Source organism: Euprymna scolopes, chromosome 2 (assembly GCF_053919585.1).
Source record: "Euprymna scolopes isolate OS-2025 chromosome 2, ASM5391958v1, whole genome shotgun sequence".
Classification (NCBI taxonomy): domain Eukaryota; kingdom Metazoa; phylum Mollusca; class Cephalopoda; order Sepiida; family Sepiolidae; genus Euprymna; species Euprymna scolopes.
The window spans coordinates 143,749,254-143,758,508 of record NC_136483.1 but is presented as its reverse complement, the minus strand read 5'-3'; positions in this window follow the sequence as shown (position 1 = coordinate 143,758,508).

The window sequence follows — 9,255 nt, the reverse complement described above, 5'->3', positions numbered from 1 at the left end:
TTATGGAGGCGGATCCTAACATAACATTGCAAAAAGTCACTGAAGAGTGTCAACGTCTGATTAACATAAAGAAAGACAACACTCGCATTGAAGAGAAAAATATTTTTAAGGTGCAGCAAGTAAAAAGGCAAGGGACCACAAGAAAGTCCAGGTTCCAAGAACACAGGATCCTTAAAGGATACAAAGACCCAAAGCTAAAGTGTAAATGTTGTGGTAGTTTAAGACACAACAATAAGACCTGCTGGTTTAGGAACAAAATATGTTATGAATGTGGTCTCAGAGGTCACAAGGGAACATACTGTGCCCAGAAGAAAAGACAAGGGACCGATAATGTAAATACGCTTCGCATGAATAAAGAAAAAAGCTGCGAAAGACGGAAATATGTTGATGTTCGGATAAATGGACATCTGGTTACATTGCTTCTGGATAGCGGTGCAGATATTAGTATTATAAATGAAGATATATGGAAAAGGATAGGTCGACCTGAATTAACGAAAACCAGAAAGACGGCGAGAAGTGTGTGCGGCAAAAGATTAGAGTTCAAGGGAGAATTAAAATGCAAAGTGACATTCGCTAACCAGACTCATAAATCCAAAGTGTACGTCGTACCAGGAAAGAATACATGCCTGTTTGGGGTAGATGGGATTGTCTTGTTTAATTTATGGGAGAAACCCATAAATTCGTTTTGTAACGTTTTAACTGCAGAAAAAGCAAACCAAAGGGAAGACTTCCTGAAGGATTTGAAAACTGAATTTCCCAATGTTTTTGCCGAAGGACTAGGACTCTGTATTAAGACAGAGGCAAAATTTGAATTAAAGAAAAATGCCACTCCAGTATTCAAACCTAAAAGGAATGTGCCTTTTTCAGCGATGGACGCAATCGAAAAAGAGTTGGATAGACTTCAACAACTGGAAGTCATTGAAAAAGTTAACCACACAGATTGGGCAAGTCCAACCGTGTATGTAAAGAAAAAAAATAACAGAATAAGGGTCTGTGGAGATTTTTCAACGGGTTTAAATGACTGTCTATTGGACCATAATTATCCCCTTCCGTCCGCAGAAGATCTGTTCTCTAAGCTTAACGGAGGAAAAATTTTTTCTAAGATAGACCTCTCAGATGCTTACTTGCAAATTAAGATCAGCGATGAATGCTCCAAATACTTAGGCATAAATACTCATAAGGGCATTTTTAAGCTAAAGAGGCTTCCTTTTGGATTAAAGGTTGCTCCTGCTATTTTCCAGCAAATTATGGACACGATGCTGGCAGGGTTGGAATTTTCAATGGCCTACCTTGACGATATCCTAATTAAAAGTGAAAATTTGCAAGATCATAAGAAGCATGTAAAAGAAGTATTCAAAAGAATACAGGAATTTGGTTTTAAATTGAGCCCAGAAAAATGCGATTTTTTTATGAAAAAAATTAAATATCTAGGTCAAATAATCGACAAAGAGGGTCGAAGACCAGATCCACAAAGGACTGAAGCAATTGAAAAGATGCCTGCTCCAGATTCAGTGACAAAATTAAAATCGTTTTTGGGATTAGTTCAATACTATGCAATTTACATCCCTAACATACATAATTTAAGAGCTCCTCTTAACGAGTTACTGAAAAAGGGTGTTAAATGGAACTGGAATAAGGAATGTGAATCTGCTTTCCAAAATATCAAAAGATGTCTACTGTCAGACTTAGCATTGGCACATTTCAATCCAGAAAAGGAACTAATACTAGCAACGGACGCCAGTGATTACGGTGTTGGCGCTGTATTACTTCACAAGTATGAGGATGGTAGGACAAAAGCTATCGCCCATGCTTCAAGAACGTTGGTTGCAGCGGAGAAAAATTACAGCCAAATTGAAAAAGAGGCGCTGTCGATAATATTTGGAATTACAAAGTACAATCGATTTCTCCATGGACGATCTTTTATTTTGCAAACCGACCATAAACCCCTACTTACCATATTTGGATCAAAGAAAGGCATTCCCACACATACTGCGAATCGATTACAGCGATGGGCTGTAACCCTCTTAAACTATCAGTTTAAGATGGAACATGTATCCTCAAAAAAGTTAGGACACGCAGATGCATTATCACGGTTGATCCCTAAAAGAAGCGAAAGTTTCGAAGAAACGGTAATTGCTGCGCTTAAAGACGAAAGTGAATATACAAGTTCAATGTGTAATATGATACGTGAACTTCCGGTAACTTTCGAAAAAATAAAAAAAGAGGCAGTAAATGACATTTTCATTAAGAAAATGAAAAATCAATTGGGATGGATAAAAAAAAATAAAAAGGTAGATCAAACAACGCCTTTTTCCATCTGTGAAGATGTGCTCATGTATGGTGAGAGGATCGTAATTCCACTAACGTTACAGAGGAAAATTCTGAAGGAATTTCATACAGGTCATCCGGGCATTTCGAGAATGAAATCCCTTATGAGAGGATATGTGTACTGGCCTGGTATGGACAAGGAAGTTGAAAAATGTGTCAAGACATGCAGAGGATGTCAATTAGCAGCTCGAGATCCTCCAGTAAAAACGACGCCATGGCCAAAGACGGACCTACCCTGGTCACGTCTGCATATTGATTATGCGGGACCTATAAATGGTTATTTTTACTTGATTATTGTAGATTCTTTTTCAAAATGGCCAGAAATATTTAAGTTTAGACATCCAACAGCAAAAAACACTGTGAGTGCGCTTAATGAAATTTTTAGCCGTTTTGGAGTGCCAAAAACCTTAGTGAGCGATAATGGAACAGCATTTACTGCTCATGAATTCAAAGAATTCTGTGACTCACTAAATATTCTACATATGACAACACCTGTGTACCATCCACGATCGAATGGGTTGGCCGAAAAATTTGTAGATACGTTTAAAAGGGCACTTAAGAAAAATCTTACTACGGACACAGACGAACAATGTATTCAAACATTTTTAGCAATTTACAGGGTGACACCAAATCCTAATAATAATGTCAATTCTTCCCCGGCTGAGCTAATGTTTGCAAGAAAGATAAGATCTGTCTTCGATAGGCTGCTACCAGAGAAAAAGAAAGTTTTCAAAAAAGAAAACCTTAATACCAAGTGCTTCTCCCCAGGTGAAAATGTATATTTCAAAAATTTTCAAAATGGACGAAATCAGTGGGTTGAAGGTATTATCAAAAAAAGGATTGGGAGCATGGTCTATACCATCCAAGGATTAAGTTTTGTCTGCAAAAGACACAGAAATCAAATACGTCCCAGACTGTCTCCAAATGTGGAAGAGACACCAATGGAAACATTGTGCGATATTTTTGATATACCAAAACCAGCGTGTGTACCGCAAACAATGAATATTTCGCCTGAACCGACCATACGGGCTGGACAGAAACCTTTACCCCGGGTAACGCTGACCAGAAGGAAAAGCACAAGAAAGAGAAAAGTTACCAGGAGATTAAGCCCTGACCCTAAAAGGAAGAGGTATTTAAGCTAAAATCAGGAAGATTTCAGCTTCAGGGGGAGGTGTTGTGAAGGAACATAACTGGCTATACACCGGTTACAAACTGTATATATATATTGGACTGTTTGGCAGACAGCGGCAGACAGCGGCAGACAAGCAGTCGCAGTAAGACGGATAGTCTTACGTGTTGATTATCAGACTTTCTTCCCCATACTTGTTACTATGTACTTCTATTTACCTTAGGCGAGCAGCCTTACGTTTCTGTATTATAAATAAACCCCATTACACATACCACTCGGTGTAACTCACGTTTGTCTTATTTTCCTAAGTATTTAGGAATATAACAGTATGTAAGTATTTGGCAGCGTGCATTGTGCATGTGTGTTGGTTTACATTATCTTTGTTAGTGCATGAATAGAAGTGTGCAAGCTGATGAAGGTTTGTACGTGATTGAAGATTCATTTTGCCTTCCCCGGCAAAAGACATATGAGAATACATGCTTGAGTTCTTCAGTGCTGCCATCTAGAAAAAACATCTCTATCTTTTGGCTATTTATTTCCTCATTTTATAAGAGTTTCTAAGTTCGCATAGGCTTGTTAATTTGACATAAACTTGTTACCTTTTGAGCTTAAAATGATTTTCATTGGTTAAAAATACATTGAGTTAACACATTCCAGTGAAAACTAACTTACTTTTGGAAGGGAAGAGGAGAGTGAATCAAAATGAAAGAAGGTAAGCTATTCAAGTCATTTGTTTTTAGCATTCATTCAAATCACTTTATGCTTCAGTCAGTACAAAACACAAACTATTGAATTTATTTAGAGTTGAGAATTTCTTCTTGAATTCTGTTTAAACAGGGAGGGAATTTGCTATTTCATTTCATCACTTCAAATTACTTTGTCAAAGAGATTAAAAAAAAAAGGTTGGATAGATCACCTAGAATGAGTTAGGATTATTAGGTAGATGACCTAGTGCTAGAATTAGTATGGTTAACGGATTGATAACATAATGTTAGGGTTAGTTAGTAACAGTTAATGGGTAGATAACCTAGAATAAGGGTTAGTTAGTTAAAGTTTATGGGTAGATCGCCTACGGTTATGAATAGTTAGTTAAAGTTAAATGGTTCAATATCTAAGGTTAGAGTTAGCTACAGTTACTAGTTAGATCATCTAGGGTTACTTATTTAGGGTTAATGGGTACATCACCTATGATTATGATTAGTTAATTATAGTTAATGGCTATATCTCTTAGGGTAAGGCTTAGTTACAGTTAATGAGTAGATCACCTAGAGTTAGGGTTAGTTAGATAGGGTTAATTGGTAGACACCTATAGTTAGGATTAGTTAGTTAAGGTTAATGGGCACATCACCTAGATTTAGTGTTAGTTAGTTATGATCAATGACAATATCACCTAAGGTAAGAGTTGGTTAATTAGTTAGTTAGGGTTAATGGATATGGGTAGATTACCTAGGTTGGGATTCATTGTGGTTAATGGGTAGATCATCTAGGATTAGTTAGTTAAGGTTAATGGGCACATCACCTAGATTTAGTGTTAGTTAGTTATGATCAATGACAATATCACCTAAGGTAAGAGTTGGTTAATTAGTTAGTTAGGGTTAATGGATATGGGTAGATTACCTAGGTTGGGATTCATTGTGGTTAATGGGTAGATCATCTAGGATTTGTTAGTTAGGGTTAATGGGTAGATTACTTATTGTTAGGATTAGGTAGGGTTTATTGGTTGATTACCTAGGGTTAATCAGGTTTCTGGTTAGTGCAAATGGTGTTAAACCCACAAAAAAAATGACATAAGCCATCCTTCACTTCCCTACTCCCAGGAATATCATTGGACTAAGGTCCTGGTTGAGCTTAATGAATCAGGTGATGTATGCCTTTTCAAAAAGAGAAGTTATAAAGTTAGTTAGTTCGGGTAAATTGGTAGAACTCCTCGGGTTAGATAGTTAGGATTAATCAGTAGATCACCAAGAGTTATGATTAGTTAGGGTTTATGGGTAGATAATCTAGGGTTAGTTAGTTACATTTAATAAGAAGATCACCCGATATTTATTGTTTGTGAGTAGAACATCCGGGGTTAATTAGTTAGGGTCAATGAGTAGATTACTTGGGGTCAGTTAGTTACGGGTTAACAATAGATCGACTAGGATTAAAGTGAGTTAATTAGAGTTTATGGGTATATCACCTCAGATTAATTAGTTAGAGTTAATGGGTTCATCACCTAGAGTTAGTTAATTAGGGCTTATGAGTATTAGGTTGATAAGAAAGTTCTTGTGAAATTTATAATTTTGATTTCAAATGATACATTTTCAAATAAGTTTTCGTTATAATACTTTTATATTATATATCATTTTAAAGAGGGTTTTCCGCTTTATCTAATCATTTAAATTACAATCGTTTTAAAAAAAATTGTCTTCTTTTTCAGAATGTTGAATACAAGATAGAAAAAAAAGCAAATTCACACAATTTTTTCATTTCAATTCAAGCTAGGCTGAAAAGCTGCTGAAACAGCGTTTGGCTCAGGAACCACTACTAAACGTGCAGCATAATTTTTGTTTAAGAAATTTTGTGGCGGCAACAAGAGTCTTGAAGATGATGAGCATAGTGGTCAGCCATCGGATGTTGACAACGATCAATTAAGAGTCGACGCCAATCCATGCACAACTGTTCAAAAACTTGCTTTTGAATTAGGCATAATGTATACAATGATTTCCAACCACTTGAAAGAGACTGGAAAGACAAAAAAAACTGATAAATGGGTGTTTCACAAATTGAATGACAACCAAAAGAAACACTGTTATTAACTATCATCTTCCCTTCTTTTATGCAACAACAACGACCCGTTTCTCAACCAGGTTGTGACTTGCGATGAAAAGTGGGTGCATTATGACAACCGGCGATGCTCAACTCAGTGGTTAGACATTGATCTCCACGACACTTCCTAAAGTCAGAGTTGCACCAAAAGAAGATCATGCTGACTGTTTGATGATCTGCGACTGGTCTCATCTATTGTCGGTTTTAAATGCAGGCAAAACCATTACGGCAGACAAGTACTGTCAACAAATGGACAAAATGCATCAGAAACTTCGATAACAACACCCAACATTAGTCACCAGAAAAGATCTAATTCTCCTTCACAACAATTCCCAACCACACATTGTTAAACCGATCCTGCAGAGGTTGAATGAATTGGACTACAAAACTCTGCCTCATCTGCCATAGTCTCTAGACCTCTCACCTACCGACTACCACTTTTTCAAGCATCTCAACAACTTTCTGGATGAGAAATGCTTCAAAAACCTAAGTGATATCAAAACTGCCTTTAGCAATTTCACTCCCCCTCCCCAGAATGCAAGATTTTTAGATTATTGGCATAAATACACTTGTTTTGCGTTGGCAAAAATGTATTGATTCTGATGGTGCTTATTTCGGTCAATAAATTTTTGTTTAAGCTGAGATATGTTCATCTGAATTTAAAAATTAAAAACTGCAAGAACTTTCATGTTAACCTGATATTTAGTTTCATTCAGTTTAATTCACCTAGGGTTAGTAAGTTAGGATTAATGAGTAGATAACCTAGGGTTAAGGTTTATGGGTAGATCACCTATAGTTAGTTAGAATTAATGGATAGATCATTTTATAGCAAGCCCCGGATTAAACCCGGATCTCCAACTTCCAACGCAGACCCCCACTACCATGTCTCCTTCTCCAACATCAGGGGTCTACGTTTTAACCTTCCAGAGGTTGAAACCCAATTACAGGAGACTAAACCTGACCTTTTATTTTTAAGCGAAACTGGCATTGGACAGGCTATTTCCCTAGATGTGTTCGTAATTAAAGGATACTCTAACTTAACTTCTAAATTTAACCCATGGGCATGGAATATGTGCTTATATTAAAGATGGCTTTCCATGTGGTAGGGATATCTCCAGAGAAGATCCTAACTTACCCTATATGTGCTTCCGGGTTGCATTAGCTCACACTACTGCATTTATATTTACTCTCTATTCCCCCACAACAGCGGAGTTACTATCTTTAAAAGCATATCTGAGAAAACTGACCAAGTCCTATCTGTTTATCATTCAGCTAACATTCACGTATGTGGAGACTTCAATGTTCACAACATGGAATGTTTAACCCACTCAAACAAGACCGATGATGAGGGGAAGTTCTTTCATGATTTCTCCATTGCTTATGACCTCACTCAGATTGTTCACGAACCCACCCATGGGCCTGACAATGACGGCCAGTATACAAGTCTACTAGACCTTTTTCTCACAACTTGCCTTGAACTATGTTCAGTTTCTGTTCTGTCTCCTCTTGGATCTCCTGACCACTCTGTTGTATCAATTAAGATAAAAATGAAATATAATAAGTCCCCAGACATATCTCTCCATCGATACCTCTATATCGATACACTATGGCTGACTGGGATAACTTCCGTACATTTATATCAGATCTACCTCTGTGGTCCATGTTTAAAAAGGATGTGTCCTCTATAGTATCAGACCTGACGGAATGGTTAATTGTAGGTATAGACCGTTTCATGCCCTCAAAACAATTCCAGCAAAAACCTAACAGCCAGCCATGGTTCTCTCCAGAATGTGCTGCTGCCATTGCAAACAGAAATCACTTTTTCCACTGCTTCCAACATAATAGATGTATGGAAACTAAACCTGCTTTCAGGACTGCCATCAACCATTGTAAGAAAGTAATAAAGAACGCAAGAGACTTGTATGCTCAGTCCATCAAGTCCAAAGTAGCTGAGCAGTGGCTTGGTCCCCACCAGTTTTGGCAAATAGTAAACAGAATCCTAAACAGAAGCGTGTGCTCTATTCCAACTATCATCAATGGACCTGAGGTAATCTCGTCAGCATCAGACAAAGCCAAACTCTTTGCCAAGAACTTTGCAGCTAATTCTAACCTTTGCGACCAAGGCCGCCAACCCCCAATATTTCCTCCTGTATCAGAAAACACGCTATGTGATATACATATATCTGTACGTGATGTTGCCAAGCTAATCAAAAACCTTGATTCCAGTAAAGCAACCAGCCCTGATGGTATTCCAATTATAGTACTCAAAAAACTTCAACCAGAACTAGCGCCCATACTTACAAAACTGCTTAAACATTGTCTTAAGGAGAATTGCTTCCCATCACCCTGGAAAATCTCGTCAGTATGCCCTGTATTTAAGAATTCAGGTGATCGCTCATCCCCCTCTCAGTACAGGCCAATAAGTCTCCTGTGCGTCATGAGTAAGTTGCTGGAATCTGCATTAAATAGAGAAGTAATCAACCATCTCAGCAAAAATAGCCTTCTTAGTGACACGCAATATGGTTTACGTTCTGCTAGATCTACAGCAGATGTGCTTACAGTTATATCTCACAGGATTAGCAAATCTCTCGACAGAGGCAACCTTTCTAGGACCATTGCTCTTGACATATCTAAGGCCTTTGATAGGGTATGGCATGAAGGTTTACTTCACAAGATCTCTAGCTATGGTATAGCTGGAAATGTCTTCTCAATTATTAAATCATTTCTTTCTGACAGGTTCATAAGAGTAGTAGTTGATGGACAAAAATCAGAACCTCATAGTATTAATGCTGGAGTCCCTCAGGGGTTCATCCTGGGCCCAACTCTTTTCCTGATCTACATTAATGATCTTCCAAATCACATCCTTACATCATTTGTAGACATTTATGCTGATGACACTACCATCTATGGTAGCACATCTAAGTCAGTAAACGACCAAGTTCTCTCTGATTCTCTCTCCTCTGATCTTGAGCACATGATACAATGGGGAA